This window comes from Sorex araneus, chromosome 11 (genome assembly GCF_027595985.1).
Source record: "Sorex araneus isolate mSorAra2 chromosome 11, mSorAra2.pri, whole genome shotgun sequence".
NCBI lineage: Eukaryota > Metazoa > Chordata > Mammalia > Eulipotyphla > Soricidae > Sorex > Sorex araneus.
Window position 1 is genome coordinate 30,288,639 of NC_073312.1, and position 16,798 is coordinate 30,305,436.

General features: G+C 41.3%; 1 protein-coding gene across 4 annotated transcripts in view; it reads right to left on the minus strand.

Moving 5' to 3' along the window:
* The window catches only part of ZNF518A (zinc finger protein 518A), a 30,593-nt gene extending 16,678 nt beyond the window's left edge, over positions 1-13,915 (minus strand). The window contains exons 1-4 of one of the 4 annotated variants that reach the window (XM_055119471.1): positions 13,828-13,915; positions 10,918-10,995; positions 10,277-10,329; positions 7,960-8,032 (exon numbers count right to left, since the gene is read on the minus strand). The gene's annotated coding sequence lies outside the window, so the exon portion shown is untranslated. Of the gene's footprint in view, positions 1-7,959; positions 8,033-10,276; positions 10,330-10,917; positions 10,996-13,549; positions 13,632-13,827 lie in introns of those variants that run through there. The other 3 variants (XM_055119469.1, XM_055119470.1, XM_004616380.2) reach the window with 3 other exon arrangements.
* Between the last annotated feature and the right edge of the window lie 2,883 nt (positions 13,916-16,798).

Below are 16,798 nucleotides of genomic sequence, written 5' to 3' on the forward strand. Positions count from 1 at the left end.
TCACTTCCTATGTATCTTTTCATATCATGCATTATTGAGTGGAGACAATATTTAAAAAAAAAAAAAAAAAACACAAAAAAAACCTCAACATGTGCCCATGACAGAACATGGGTTTCTTCAGAGGTAGGAGAAAAGTCCAGTGGGTTTTGGGAAAAAGTTATGATGGCATTTCTCCAAGTTGCCTTGGCTTGGAACTCTGTACTGATGAGAATCTGGTATCCTCAAGGGAAAGGACTTTGAACTTTGGGTGTTTTCTTCCTCTACATTTATAGCAGGTTTTCTTCTTGCTGAATCATCTCCTTTCCAAAGGGGTTCCAGTACTTAGGTTCAGACTGACTGATAATAGAGTAACTCATTTTTAGTTTTTATTTTGAGTTTTATGACTTGGAAACTCAATTTCTCCATTCATATTCTCCCTTAACCTTCTCTGCCTTCATGCCTAGCTCACTGATAAAGGTAATAGCAAGTACTTAGAAGAATGACTGACACATGCAAGGACTAACAGGGAGGTTGACTGTGACTGAAGCTGACTGAGAGAAAGTAAACACTAGGCGATGAGGTTTAGAGGTAACACATAGCCAGATGACAGAGGGGCTTGGAGGTCATTATGTGAATTTTCTTCTTTTTTTACTGAGACTGAAAACTCAATCTCAATACAGCAAATTAACAAATAAGTATGTGATATGCATGTTAAAAAGGTTATCTTTTATGGCAAAGTACTTGTCCAGGTGCACACATTTGAAAATCACCTCCACTCCCCTCAAATAATTTTCTTTAAAAAAAACACCACAACCTTGGGGCCGGAGCGATAGCACAGTGGGTAGGGCGTTTGCCTTGCACGCGGCCGACCCGGGTTCGATCCTCGGCATCCCATATGGTCCCCCAAGCACCGCCAGGAGTAATTCCTGAGTGCAAAGCCAGGAGTAACCCCTGAGCATCGCTGGGTGTGACCCAAAAAGCAAAAAAAAAAAAAAACAAAAAAAACCAAAAAAAAAAAACACCACAACCAATAAGCAGATAAAGTCAATGAAGCTTTTCAGACTATAGCTTTTCAACTTAATTTTAAAAATTAATTAGGTTGTAGTGTCTCTCATCATGAGCCCTCAAAATCCTCCAGCCAAGAAATCTGCTTTGACCAAAAAGGTAGCAAGATCTTTTCCCATTTTAATGTGGTCAGGTGAACTGGCTTCCAGAGATTAGAGCCACATATCTCATAGGACTGTGTTGAAGTTCAGATCAAGGGGCTCAGATAGGGGGGTGGGGGGGCTGAAGCGATAGCACAGTGGGTAGGGCGTTTGCCTTGTACGCGATCAACCCGGGTTCTATTCCCAGCAACCCATATGGTACCCTGAGCATCACCAGGGGTGGTTCCTGAGTGCAGAGCCAGGAGTAACCCCTGCGCATTGCCAGGTGTGACCCAAAAAGGAAAAAAAAAAAAAAGGGCATACGGCCTAAAATATAGTTATGGTGTTTTTGCTGCACCTATTAATACATCTCCTCCCATTAGGTGACTGCCCAACTGTAAGATAATGCACATTCTCGATATAAAGTAGGCTACCCCTAGTTTCCGTGTACAGTGTACTGTGTACACAATTAACCCCAGTACAGTGAATTGTGACCTAGGGGAAAACTCTGAAATTTGTGAAAAACTGGAAACAGTAAAAGGCTCTTGAACATGCATCAAGCAAAATTTAATTCAAAACCAAACATGGTAAGTTCAAGGTGTTTTGATCATCATCATCTGCTGTTGCCATTCTAAGGCAAAAAATGGTTTGCAAATGGAGAAAGTTTATATTATTATAATTATTACTCACTATTAATGTTTTTATTACTTAGAACAAATATTCAGAGCTTGTTGTTTTAAGCTTTCAAAAAGTATGCCTGAAAGGGTAAAAAGCCTCCATCGTATTTTAAAGTCAGTTCTCTTCCAATCACTTTGAACTTACGAGCAACTTGAACACAGGAAATAAGGGAAATGAAGAATTAAGTCTTTAAATACAGTTAAGTACAGATCTCGGAAAGTTCAAAATGCTAGGTACGTGTGAGCCATATGCCACCTGCCTAGAGAAGCAGTGGTTGGAAAGAGATTACAGGGATTAAGGCACTAGCTTGCCTTGCACACTCAATCTATAGTATATACTGCCCACTATTTAAGATGATTTTCATTTCCCCATATAAACCTTTTATCTTATTCTTACAGCATCCTTTTATCAGGTTTGTGATCCCCCTAGTCATCCCTTTTAATTCAATACTTGGTCAAACTTCCTTTCCTCCTTTAAGGCCATGAAAATCCTATAACATACTAATCTCTGAACATCTATTACACATTGCATCCCACTTTATTACAAACTTTTACAGCTGCATCATTTAAACTTTTTGTTTCACTTCCCAAGGTAGCTTATAAGGTTCTTAAACAGGTTCTATTTCATATATCCCATTAATTTCACACAAAAATCAAGACAGTACATGGTAACCCAATGCATTCTCATTTATTCTTTCATTTTCACTGAAATACCTGGTTTCAGTTGAAAACTGACTTCATGTTATATGCATATATATATGGTATAAACGGTAACTTGAAGTGTATGAATTATATAAAATGGTAGAAAAACAATCTGATATGGAATTAGCAAATTCCATATCAAGTGCAGTATCGCCCCATATTTTGTACTCAGACCTTGGTTCCTTCAGTCTCTGTTAAGAGAACCTAAGTGAAAATTCTACAGTACACATATTGTTAAAGATTCAGGTATTTCATCGTAATAAAACTTGCTAAGCAGGGAGTGTGGAGCCAATGGTGCAGCAGCCTGGTTTTATTTTGGAGATTGTGTGTTAATAAAGGTATCCGTGGAAATTTCAATAGGTTCAAAATCCACAGAAAAATCAGAAATAAAGATCATATGTGGCAGCAGATCAATGAACTCTGGGATATCCTTGAACAATAGTTACAAGATGGATTATCCTGAAATGGGTGTATGTTTAATAATAAAACCTTCTCAAGGTAATGGAATGGCAACTAGGTCTGGTGCCGATGTTAACTTGAAATAGGTCTGGATCAAAAACAATCTCACTCATGAAGAAATTATGAAGTTGCTATGCAGTGGTTCTAAACAAAAAAAGAGCTAGTTTTATTTGTGTGCTTCTACATCATGATCTGCTAGGTACAGAACTGGACTCTTAGAGAGACTAACATGGTTCCAAGGAAGACATGACATTTGAAGCTGACTTCTTTTATCATATTCTACAGTACCTGACTACTATTCCTGGCGCAACTGAAAGGCTGGATCCTAGTTCATTCAGTTGTGCTATGTTGAAGCTGTATACTAACTAACTTCAGTTTATGGTTTATGTACATTCTTACACAGGGCCAGAGCAATAGAACAGTGTTCAGAGCACTTGCTTTGAATGCGGCCAATGAGGGTTCAATACCCAGCACACCATGTGGTTCCCCAAGCACTGCCAGGAGTGGTCCCTGAGTATCAAGTCAGGAGTAAACCCTAAACACTGCCCTGTAGGCCCAAAACCAAAACAGAAAGAGAAGTTCAGATAGAACATAGAGAACTGCTATTTTAAATACTGAGTTAGAACTTGAAGAGGTTTCATTAGAGCCAAGACTTTAAGGATTGAAGGAGAGAGGGTTTTAAAATAAGTAACTGTAAAGCCTTAGACCCTGAGTGTGGAACATGCCTATTGTGTTTGAAGACCCAAGGTTAACATAGTTCGAAAATTAAGCACCAGAGGGAAACAGACAAATAGAGGTCAAAGTAGCCAGTAAATTCAGACAAGGCCTCTTGGTCATTTACAGTCTTTGGGGTTACAATCAATAAAATGGGAAGTTTGGGAGCATACTGAGTAGAAAAAGAAAATATGAGGTGACCACATTTGTGGCTATATTAACAGAGTATCTGGGAGAGAGGCAAGAATAGAAGCAAGGAAACCAGTGTGAACAATAATTACCAATGATGGTAGCTTGGTGGATAAGCCATGGATGTATTTTGAAGACAGAAACTTTGCAGACAGACTAAATTTGGTATTTGAAAGGGAGAGTTGAATCAAGAAAGGCTAAAAAATAACTGACAGCAAAAGATTAAACAGTTGAAATTTACTTTTTTCACCTAGAAAAGACTATATGATAGTTTGGAAAGTTACAAGAGTTCAAGCTGTAGTCATGTAAGAACTAGGATATTTAGTTGATATCCAAGTAGAACACGAGGAGCGAGCAGACGCCATCAGGCTACACTAGCACTCGACATGGACAAATGGAGACATTATTGGCTCCCGCTCGAGTAAATCGATGAGCAATGGGATGACAAGTGAAGTGATGTGAGTGATCCAAGTAGAATGTATAATGTATAGGATACAAATATGAAATATTGAAATCTTGTATAAGGAAAATTTTAAGAGTCATCAGTATACGAAATGTGTAAGTACAGAACTAGATGAACTCTCTAAAGGGTAAAGAGAGAAGTTCAAGGCAAGATCCTAAATATACATTTAGAGCAGATGTTCCCAAATTTATTTGGCCTATCACCCACTTTTAACACCCCATTGAGACAATGTGCCTTCTTTGGCTTTGGGGTAGTATGGTGGGTAGAGAGCTTACTCTTGCACATAGTCAACCCAGTTTTGGTCCCCAGCTCCCCTTCTGGTCCCCAAAGCCCTGCCAAGAGTGATCACTAATGGGAAATGTGTGCTGAAAGTAGACTATGGACCAAACATGACAGCCGCTTAGTATCTGTATCGCAAACCGTAACACCCAAAAGAAGAGAGTAAGAAGGAATGTGCCCGCCACAGAGGCACCAGGTGGGGGTGGTGGGAGGGATACTGGGAACATTGGTGGTGGAGAATGGGCACTGGTGGAGGGATGGGTATTCGATCATTGTATGACTGAAACGTAATGACAAAAATTTCTAAGTCTGTAACTTTATCTCATGGTGATTCATTAAAAAAATAATAAAAACTAATAAAAGAGTGGTCCCTGAGTGCAAAGCCAGAAGTAATCCCCTAAGCACTGCCAGTTGTGGCCTAAAACTTACATACAAAAAAAAAAAAAGGGAAGATTCTAGCTCTTTAAGCAAACACCTCCAATTCACCTGAAACTACTACTGTTCTATGGATCAGTGAAACCCCCCCACACACCATGGAAGTTGGATCAGTATCAGTATAAGAACACTGGTTTGGAAGGAAGAGGAGGAAGGCAGAGAATAGCTAGATGAGAACCCCCACCCCCCTAAAAAAAGTGTTATCTGGAGAAAGGTGTTCTTATAATCAGATACACAAAAATTTTCTGGAAAAAGACATTATCAACTTTGTCAGGAGGACTGAAAGCTGACCACCAGGGGCTGACTATATCAAAACTACTGGTAGCACTGACTAGAAGCTTCAATGGCGTTGTAAAGGAAAAAGGTTGACTAGCATGGTTTTAAGAGAAGATGGAAAAAGTAGAGATGTATCATAGACAACTTCTCAAGGAGCTGAAATGGAGTATCTATTGTGTTGGTTTTGTGGGGTTGGAGGTTGCATTGTATTTTAAAGATAGGGGAAAATGGGAAAATGACACTTGGAAGAGAGAAAGCAAATAAATACACAGCAACGTCCTTCAGGAAGTTAGAAGAAGTGGGATCAAGTGAACAAATGAGGAATTGAAACTTCAGTAAAAATCATTAATTTAGCTACAGTTTACTAGTGAATAAGAGTAAATTTTAAAATTTAAAAATACTAGAGAGTAAATTTTCATTTATTCACAGTCAAGATTCACATTTACAAATAATCTATGGCTGTTTTAAATTACAACAGCAGTTCACAGGTCCAACAGAAACCTTATGATCCACTAAACCTAAAAGACATACTACATGGCCATTACAGTAAGTCTGCTTGATTTATTAGATGATTTATTAGAAATCCCAACTGTTAATTTTAGTTAAGGATCAGATATTTGGTGAGGAAGTAGTAAGCAAAGACCTAAGAACCAATAGCATCATATCATATCCTATTGTACCTGAAATTTGAAGCAATTATTCTACGACTGATCAAACATTCATTTCTTACCTAGTAAGATGTGTTTGCACCTATTACTACATTAGTTCTGAACTGGCTATATATTTAAGAAGCAAATACAGTGCTCTGTTACTAGAAGATCGTTTAAAGAGGAGTATGAAAGAAATTAGCTTTACACACTAATCTGAAAAAGCATTCCAGGTAACTAAGATTTCTAAAAAAAAATTTCACAGCAGGGGGCAATGGCTACAGCACCTGCCTTGCAATCATGAGGTCTTCTATTCAATCCCTGGGGTTGCCATATGTGCCAAGCACAATCCTGACAGCTCTGCTCTTTGTGCCTTTAAGTTCTGCTGTGATCCTTGGCCTTGCACGGGAGAGATTTCCAGTTAACCACACTGTGTAGCTAGATATATGTATAAAACAACTAAACAGTGAGCCCTGCCAAGTACATGTGCAAGTACCACAACTAGAGTATGACTAAAGAGGCTGAGTATGTAATAAAGCACTGCAACTTGATGTGCAAGCAAATGCAAACACTAAACCATGGGTACAACCCCCAGTCACCACACCACCAACAACAGGGGGAGGGAGGAGAATATAACTACATTAAATATTCCAAGTAGATAAACGGCAGCAATAAAATCTTCTCCTTTCCACAAAAACTGACACCATTCGATTATTCTTTTCTTAGTAGTCACAAAATGGCATAATTTGGGGCTGGAGCAATAGCACAGCGGGTAGGGCGTTTGCCGTGCACACGGCCGACCCGAGTTCAATTCCCAGCATCCCATATGGTCCCCTGAGCACCGCCAGGGGTAATTCCTGACTGCATGAGCCAGGAGTAACCCCTGTGCATCGCCGGGTGTGGCACAAAAAGCAAAAAATAAAAAATAAATGGCATAATTTTACTGAGATCTCCACTTCAGTAGAAACCAGCAATAGCAATATTTCTGCTCTGCTCTCCACATACTCTTACATGGATTTACCTATAATAGCAAACCTTATTTTCACTACCTCTCAAACAGTCAAACCTATTTCCTTCCCATCAGATCAGCCTTTAATAATTTTCAACTCCATTTTTTCATCAATTATTCTTTGTCAACACAGAACTCAGTAGTCAAGCCCATTTTTTCACTCAAGGAATGAATCCTAGACTACATCAACCCTCACTAATTTCCTTTAAGGACTCTGACACTAGCCCTGTTTTACCAATTCATGACTAAATCTCCAAGGCTATGCAAACCAAGCAGATAAAGCTCATGGAAACACCAGTCCCCTCAGATAAATTCTGGGGTGCCCTCAGGAGGTGAGCAGGCTTGAGTACACGTCCTGCTGGAGCCCTACCTGCAGCACCCACAGCCCACCACTGCAGCCACACCAAAGGCTCAGCTCAACTCCACACTGTACAGATGCCAAACTGTGAGTAATTTCAGGTACCCTGGTGCCCAAGATGAGAGCTCTGGTGTCCTCTCGGTGTTTAGAAAGGGGCAGCCTCCCCACATCCCTTGTATTCTTCCACAAGTCCTAGCAGCTATGTCCACCTCCCATATTGCCACTCTGTCAACTCATTGGCCCAGACCACAGATCCTGATCATCTCTGGCCACCTCCAAATTCCTCAGTATTGAAATTCCAGTAGGAGCACACAAAATTAGATGGGAAAGAAGAGAGAAGCCAACAAAACTCAACAAAATCTAACACAAAAGGCTCAACTAGAGCGGGAGTTTATACAGCACAGGAGTGTCTCACCCCCAGCAGCCCATATGTTCCCACAAGGACCTCCATGAGTAATTCCTGAGTGCAGAGTCAGAATTAACCCCTGAGCATCACTGGGTGTGACCAAGAAATTGGAAAGAGGGGGACAAGGTGACTCAACTACCAACAAATAGCTTAGTAAATTCTTAGACAAGGACATTATGATGGGATATAAAAATTTTCACATAAAAATTTTTTATACTTACTGATTTTAATATTTGAACTTCGTTATCTAATCAATTTCAACTCTGAAACTGTATCAACAGTTGTAATTTTCATCTACATTAAAATAATTTGAGAAAAAACTCAAATTAAAAGTCATCATTACCCAATTATACATTTACTGTTCATGTATATCAATAGGATTCCTAACTATAAGCACTCATGAAAAACTTTTTTCTTACATATTCCTAAAATGCTAAATATAACACCTATTGTCAACACATGCTTGATGATTGGTGTAACTTAAGCATATAAAAATGTCATATGAAAGTCTACATCCACTCAGCCTGAAAAAATCCTTGACCATCCCAGTGGCACATATTTATACAAAGCAGATATTCATAAGTGTTTGTAGGCTGAATGCATGAAGGATTAAACGCTAAGTGAATGACAAAAGTAAAAATGAAGTTACAGATGGATGTGAATGATCAACTTTTAAACTATGCATCTTAAATTCGTAAAACAAAACAAAACAAAAAAAAACACGTAGGGGCTGGAGTGATAGCATAGCGGGTAGGGCGTTTGCCTTGCACGCGGCCGACCCAGGTTCAAATCCCAGCATCCCATATGGTCCCCTGAGCACCGCCAGGAGTAATTCCTGAGTGCAGAGCCAGGAGTAACCCCTGTGCATCGCCAGGTGTGACCCAAAAAAAACCAAAAAAAAAAAAAAAAAAAACACGTAAATCAGACTATGGTGCAATTCAAATTAAACTGTTCATGTATTGGTCCAGGAGATAAAAAAGAACACCATATTAACTGACAGAATTAAAATTAAAAGGAAATTAAAAAAAAACCTTGGATAGGTTGTGTGACTCCCAGACAGCAACAATTTAAAAAAAAAAAGATACCACACACTTTCTACCACATACTATTGCTTCTGGAAAGGAAACTTGCACATATTTTTTTTATCCATCTCCCATTTCTACAGTTTACTTTCTCATATTATAATGGGGTTCTCATACTCATGGAGGCGGGGGACTAACTCACAAGCATCCTCCCAAAGAATCCTTCTCCTAGCACTAAAGTAATTCTGTCTATGCTTAACTAATAAGCAATCACTGTTGCAAAAGGGACAAGAAGTCCTCGATCTAAAAGATTACAAAGACAAATGGGCACTGCTGAAGGGATGGTTGTTTCAGCATTGTATAACTGAGACCTAAGCCTGAAAGCATTGTAATCTTCCACACGGTGATTTAATAAAATAAAATTTTTATTTAAAAAAAAAGATTACAAAGACAAACTGACAGTCAATCTCCTAACAGGAGAGGGATAGTTTTTAAATGAAGAGATTCTGAATTGACCAAAACTTATTCTCTTGTCATCTATCAGCCACACCCTCGAACAACCCGATTTCAATAATTAGTAGTAATTTTAAATACTTAGATTTGATCACAATTGCTCAATATGAAATATTAGAAATTATCTGATTACTTTTTTTTTTTTTTTTTGCTTTTTGGGTCACACCCGGCGATGCACAGGGGTCACTCCTGGCTCATGCACTCAGGAATCACCCCTGGCGGTGCTCAGGGGACCATATGGGATGCTGGGATTCGAACTCGGGTCGGCCGCGTGCAAGGCAAACGCCCTACCTGCTGTGCTATCGCTCCAGCCCTTGATCAATTACATTTTGATTTATTATATTTGAAGTTTTCATTTATCATATTACTGTTGGAGTCGTTTTGGTTAAACACAAATACTTGGCAGTCTTTTTTGTTTTGTTTTTAGATCAGACCCAGCAGTGCCCAGGAATTACTCCTGACTCTGCACTCAGGAATCACTCCTAGTAGGGCCCGGAGGACCACAGAGGATACTGAAGATTGAACCTGGGTCTGCCATGTGCAAGGAAAGTACCCTTGCCTGAGATACTATCACTTCAGCTCCTCAAATACAAATTCTTAGCATTTACTTTTTTCAAAGAACACTTGTGAATGTCAAGGAGGAGGTCAAATAATTATTATTTAGAAAGAAGATACCTGAATAAGTGAAATAAATGACCTCAATTGCTTTACTGTTCTCCACTTATTATGGATGTCAGATATCACTAATAAAATAAGAAACACAAGTTCACAGAACTACTGTAATTATCTAAGTAGTTATATATAATGTAACAGCCTTTACTTTCTTTCCTTAAAAAAATTTTTTTTTTACCAGTGGCTACAGACAGGGAAATGACTAAATGTAGTTTTGGTTTGCTATTTGTTTTGTGATAAAGGATGAGCTCTACCACTGAGCTATATATACCTGGCTCTCAGCTATTTTAAGTTACAGAGAATCTTATTCCTAATTTAGAATTATACTTACGAGTATATTATCGTGTTCAGCAAGGGAAATTATATACCATGGTAATCCAGGACCTATCAACAGCAAGAAATACTTGTATTTCAAGAATAGGGAAAAAATGTACTTTTAACAAGGATGCAGCTAATATCTTCCATTGAATTTGCAAACTTTTCCTTTTATCATGGATTTGTACAGTTTTTCTTTTTCTTTTTTTTTTGTTCACACCAAAATATTCAGATTGCCTCCAGAAAAGCAGTTAGAATTCTGTAATTGTTTCTCGATCCCCTTTCTTAACTCGTAATGTATATGCCATTATTACATGACCAATTTTTCTTTAACTTCATTTATGTTTTACTTACTAGAGCAAGATCTTTAGCTTCAAAACATCATCCCAGAGATTTATCCTCATTAATCATCACCCAAAGTTCTTAATGCTGTCTTTAAATTTAGGAGAATATAGTCCAAGTCATCTTAGGTTGCTAATTGAAACCATGAAAACAAAAACATTTTTTGCTTAAATTAAAGCATGTGTACTTTATGCATATATGCCATATATGATCTATAATAAAGTAACATGAAAATGCATGCATACCTATTTATTGTATCTTGTATATTAAAACGTGTTAAATATAAGAGTATATACTACTGTATACAATATTTACCATCTCTTTCTTCAAGGAACGAAAGGCATACAATCTAATGCTTAGACAATCAGGAGCAGTGATCAAAAGAGGAAATACCTGGAAACGAAGATCAAGATTTTAAAACTTTGCAAAACACTGTTAGTAAAGATTTTTTATACTTGATTCAGTAATACTTCATATTCAATTTGTATGTATAAATTTTGCAGGGAAAAAAACCCACACTGATATCTAGTGATGTCACATTCACCAAAACTAAAAACTTAGCAGGAAGCTTAAACTCCATCTAGTATCTTAGAGAAAATGAGTCTTACCCAGCGTCATGAACCTAAAACTAGAATACGTATGGCTCTACTTTCAACCAGGATACACTGCCAACACCAAGTTACCTCTTAACACTCAGATTAAGATTTCCTGCAAATTGCATCATGTGGTCAATTACCATAGAAGAACTGAAACAGACTTAAATCAGATAAAAACGTATTTTGAATGTATTAGGACTCTTTACTTACAGAGCTTTTCAAAAAGCCTGTTAGTTTCCTATCAGAAACTAGACAAGATTACGATTACTCGTTTGAGGGGAAAAAGTACATGGCAAAGGCTCAGTGATGGCACAGTTAACAGAGGCCTTAGGTTACATCCTTGTACCGAATATATAGTAAGCTTTAAGTGGTCTAAAACATACAAAGCTCCAATATGAACAATTACAACTACCAAACAAAAAATAAAAATATAAAGTCAAACTGGGGTTTTATTCTGAAACATCTCCCCTGGGACATTTTAAGATCTAAAATTTCGGCGCAATCACTGTACACTAATAACACAGGATAGGATTTCACATGTGTTGAAAAAAACTCAAGCATTTTAAAACTCAAGCATTTTTAAAGTTCATACACTATCAAAGCACACAGCATTCACTGTGGCATATGTCCTTTAATTCACAAAAAGGTCCGAACTGGTACTTAATGTAGTATCACCACAAAAAGGAAAAAAATCTTAACGTGAAAAAAAGATTTTTCTTAGTACAAAGAGTGGGGCGCTACCCTGCACACGGCTAGCCCCTGGGTTGGATCCCCAGCATTCCATATGGTTCCCAGAGCCCCACGAGGGGTGAACTCTGAGCAGAGAACCAAGTTTTTCTGAACACCGCTGGGTGTGGTCCAAATAAAACGAACCAAAAAAAACTAAGCAGCAATAACAACTTCCTAGACCTCAGAACATTAATTGGGAAAAAAAAAAAAAGAGAGAGAGAAAACCCATTTGCTATGTTTACCATCCAAGAAATAAACGCAAACACCCTGAAAAGACTCAAGGACTCAAGAGTCAAGACCTACAGGGCTTCAGAGAAAGAGCCTCACTCGAAGACAAAAAGAATGGTTGAGCTCCAGCTACCCTCCGAACAACGCCGGGGTTCCACAGAAGCAATCTCCATTTTTTTCTTGACTCAACTTGAGGAACATCCCCTCTGAGAGCACGTTCCAACCATCCCACACGCCCCGTCTTGCGCTTCCTGAACACCCCGACGATCTCCGTCACACGAGGCCGGGCACAGCCGCTGGCACGGATGCCATCCTACCCCGCGGTCCACTCGATGCCTCCAAGCTTCACCAACGTGACCACCTGGCTTCGTGGAAAGTTCAGCGAGCCAAACACAAGACAAGGCAACTTGTTTCCCCGAACCCCCAAAACCTCACGAACAACTCAAGTGCCCCCCCCCCCAAGTCCAACTTGACAGGAAACCCGAGCCCGCCCTTGTGCACGCCCAGTCCTAACGCCACCGAAGGTTCCGTGGTCCTGCTCCAGAATTCTGGGCAGCTCCTCAAAGACACCACGGCCACCTTGGAAGAGGCGCCCTACTTGACAATGAGACCAGACTCAGCTGCCTCACAACGGCCCCTGGAAGTGAGGAAAGGCAGTGACAAAGGGCTCCGTTGGCCAAGGGGTGTGGTTGGGGTCTGGGAGGGGGGCAGCAGGGGGACAGCGCCTTTGGCCAACTCTGGCGCTGAGGCGAGCGCTCCTGAGGGCTGAGCCTTCTCTGCCAGGCAAGACCTCCAAGGACCATGGTCGGCGCCCCCAACAATGGGGACGCCGTCGAGTCACGGGTGCCCGCGGGCCTGCGAACCTACAGCTCGAGGGGTGTCCAGGTGAGGGGAGGGGGGCCGGGAGTCTCCAGCAGCCCCGGGAACGCGCCGAGTGGGTGCTGCGAGCGCCGCGCGCCCCGCTCCGTCCCAAGCGCCGCGCCCGATCCGCCCCTTCCTCCGGGCTCGGCTGCCCCTCGGGCGCGCGGAAGCACACCTTCCCGCACGCCCGCGTCGGCGACCGGGCTGCGCGCGTGGAAAGTTGAAAGCGCTCGGACGCGAAACGAGCGCAAGCCAAGAGTCCGAATGGGTCAACTCTAGCAGTCAGCAAGAGCGCCCGGCCCCAGAGCCCGTTTCTCGGGAAAAACTTTGCGGCAAGTTAGGCGGAAGCGCTGAATGGCCGGGACTATTTAACAGGCGCCTCCAACTAAGCAAGAGGCGGACCCCGGAGCCGGCTCGGGGACAAACCCCCGACCCCCCGCCGCCCGAAAAATGCGCCTTTTGCCCCCCCTGGTTGACATTTCGTAAGTCCCGGCATCCTAACGAGTCTGGGCGGCCCCGCTCACGGGGAATACCTGCCATGGTCCCCAATGCTTGCGAGTCCCTGATGGCGGCCATTACACTTCCATCCGGGTATTGCCGAAAAGCCGATTGCAGCGCTTTCGCTGCGGCGGAAGGATCCGCGCTGCACCTGAGACAAGCGGAAGAGGACGGCGGCCGACAAGATCCGTCCCTCCGCCTGACGAGACTAGGCCATGGAACTAGGCTTCCCGCTAACCTCCCCAAATCCCCGCGCCGCCCCCCGAACCCCCCGCTGCCCGCCCCCACGGTGACTCTGACCCCCTTTGCTCACCAGTTGCCGCAGAGGGCCTACTGCCTAGGCCATGGCAGAGAACAGGCCACTCTGCTCTTCAGAGTAGACACCAGAGGCAGGAGCTGTGCTCTTGGCAAGCCCTCTGTGACTGGGAATGGTCTCAACCCTGAGATTTTAACCATTTCCGGCTTTGCAAATGGCGTCTCTCCACCCCCTTGCATTTAACACGCGGGGCTCAGCAGCTGTAGCAACCCAACCTCAGTTAAGAAAGCCGCCCCAGTCCGTCTGGAAGATATCCTGAGGCCCAAACACGCACCCATGAAGTAACTCATCAGAAAATAGGTGCCACGAAAACAAAGGTCTCAGTGCCACCCAAGGAATCCTGCCCCATGACAAAGCTTTTGTTCCGCTCCATGATAGTACTGGGTTTTCCCCTCACCTTTACAGGGCTCCTCTTCTTTCCTTCAGCGCGCTTCTGAAATGCCGTGTCTGGGCTGGTCCCACTTTTTATATGAACTATCTTCCTTAAAAAAAAAAAAAGTAGCAATTGTGTATCCAAAAGAAAAAAAAGGCCGGGAGTGCTGCGGAAGAACACGTCAAGCACTAAAACTAAAACTAATCCGCCATCAAGAGTTTAAAATGTTTATAATAAAAATTATTATACATTTAAAATATGTTTTTCATTTAGCATGTGTTTGAAAATGCTGCTCTTGTGTGGCACACTAGATTTTCTACCATTTTTAAATAAGCAAACAGTATTTTTTAGGACGCTTTCTTAAAGGGCAACAACCACGTTGTCCGACACGACTTCTGGAAAAGCCAAAGGAAGGGAAATGTACTTGCACTCATAATTGTATGACATGCAGGGAGTAATCAAGAAAATGTTTACAAAATGGTATTTTTCCCCCGTAGAGACCATACCCGTCTCCAGTTTCATATTCCCAAATGAGTGATTTTTATTTCTAAGTAATACATGCATAGAAAAGACAAAGAAGGTAGTTTGGGGTATGTCACAGCTGTGAGCTCAGGGCTTACTCCTGACTTTGCGCTCAGGCATCAGTCCTGCCAAGATCCTGGTGGAGCTCATTGGATCCTATTAGGGACTTATTCAAAAGGAAAGAATTTGGTAGGAGCCAGAGAGATGGTACAACAGGCAGGGTGTTTGCCTCTCACAGAGCTAATGTGGGTTCAGTCCCCAGCTCCACATATGGTTCCCTGAGGACTGCAAGGACTAATCCTTGAGCTCAGAACACCACCCGTTGTTGTCCAGAAACCAAAACCAAAAGATTGTTATTTCTTTGTGGATGGGTGGGAAATGGGGACATTGGTGGAGAGAAGGTTACACTAGTGGTGGGAGTGATGTTGGAACATTGTATGCCTGAAACAAATGTATTTGAACAACTTTATGAATCGGTGTTTTAATAAAAATAATTTTAAAGGAAATAATTTGCAGAGTATAAAAATGTTACTTTAAAACTTTATCGAACTATATGGAAAGGTGTGCTAATTAATACACATATATTAGCCTCTATATTCCAGAGGCTGAAAGCAGATATAAGCATGTAAATGAATATAAAAGTACACACAAAACAGCTAGGATTGATTTGAGATTAGATTCAGAATGTCTGGAGCAGATGGGAGAAAGGGAAGGTGCTATCACAATACAAAGAGTAGCTCACAGTTCAATAAGCATTTCCAAAAGCCTAGTAAGTTTCAGGGGCTCCAGCGATCTGTTTTTGTCCTCAGAACATTGACACAATGTCAATGTTGCACAGAGGAGCCAGACAAGTCATTTCCAAGTGCCTAGTAAGTTTCAGGAGCTCCAAACATCTGTTGTTGTCCTCAGAACATTAATTGACACAAAGTCAATGATGCCTGGAAGCAGACAGTTCATTTCCAAATGCCTAGTAAATTTCAGACCTCCCCTCCCCCCAGATCTGTTCTTGTCCTCAGAACATTGAAACAATGTCATTGATGCTTAGAAGAACCAACTGGACTGCTCAGTCCTGGTTTTGTATTTGTTTTCCTTATGTCTGCCTCTTTTTAGTCAAAATTGTCCTGATTTGAATGATAATTGCATGGTCATTTTAGTGGAAAGGAAATTTGCTTAAAATCTTGTCAGTTAAGTGCATGGCTCAGAAATGTTTGATCTGTTTTGCTCTAACTCAGAGAAATGAAACAAACGTGTCAGTAGAAAGTAAAGTAGAAACCTACTATTTTGGCAAACCTAATACTAACAAGAAAAAAGGTCATAGTTTCTTATAGTGTGATGGGATGTATGGTACCTGGTCTCTCCGTTCATAATTTTTTCATTCTTTTCTTTTTTTTACCCAAACATTGCTGTGCAAGTTGGGGCCAACTCATTAGTGTTCTGGGGCTACTCCTGGTTCGATGCTCAGGGGTCTCTGCCAGCGGTTCTTGAACTGGAATTGCCTCATGCAAGACAAGTGTCAACCCTTGATACCATTTCTTAGTTCACACATGGAGGGACAAACACTAATAGATACACACAACAGATACAAATACAGATATTCCAAATACAGATATTCCAAAACAGGAACACAGCCCCAAGAATATGCTAACAGAAAGAAATACACAAACCAAAAAATCTACCATCTGAAGAAAAATTAATTAGAAAGGACATAAAGAATTTGAATAAGATACATATGCGTAAGGATAAATGGAAGATAATATATAAAACAAGAATAAAGTCAAGGAAGATTTATATAGACATAAGCATAGAGAAAGCAGGGGGGCGGAGTGATAGTGCAGGGGGGATGTTGTTTGCCTTGCACACAGCCAATCTGGGTTCGATCCCTGAATCCCATATAGTCCCCTGAGCAATTCCAGGTATAATTCCTGAGTGCAGAGCTATAAGGAACCCCTGAGCATCCGCCAGGTGTGACCCTCCCACCGCTCACCCCCACCCCTCCCACCTCCACCCCAAATTGCTGGAGTATCCTCAAGAGAGGACTGGCAAAGCACCGCCAGGAACCTGGTAATTTGTACA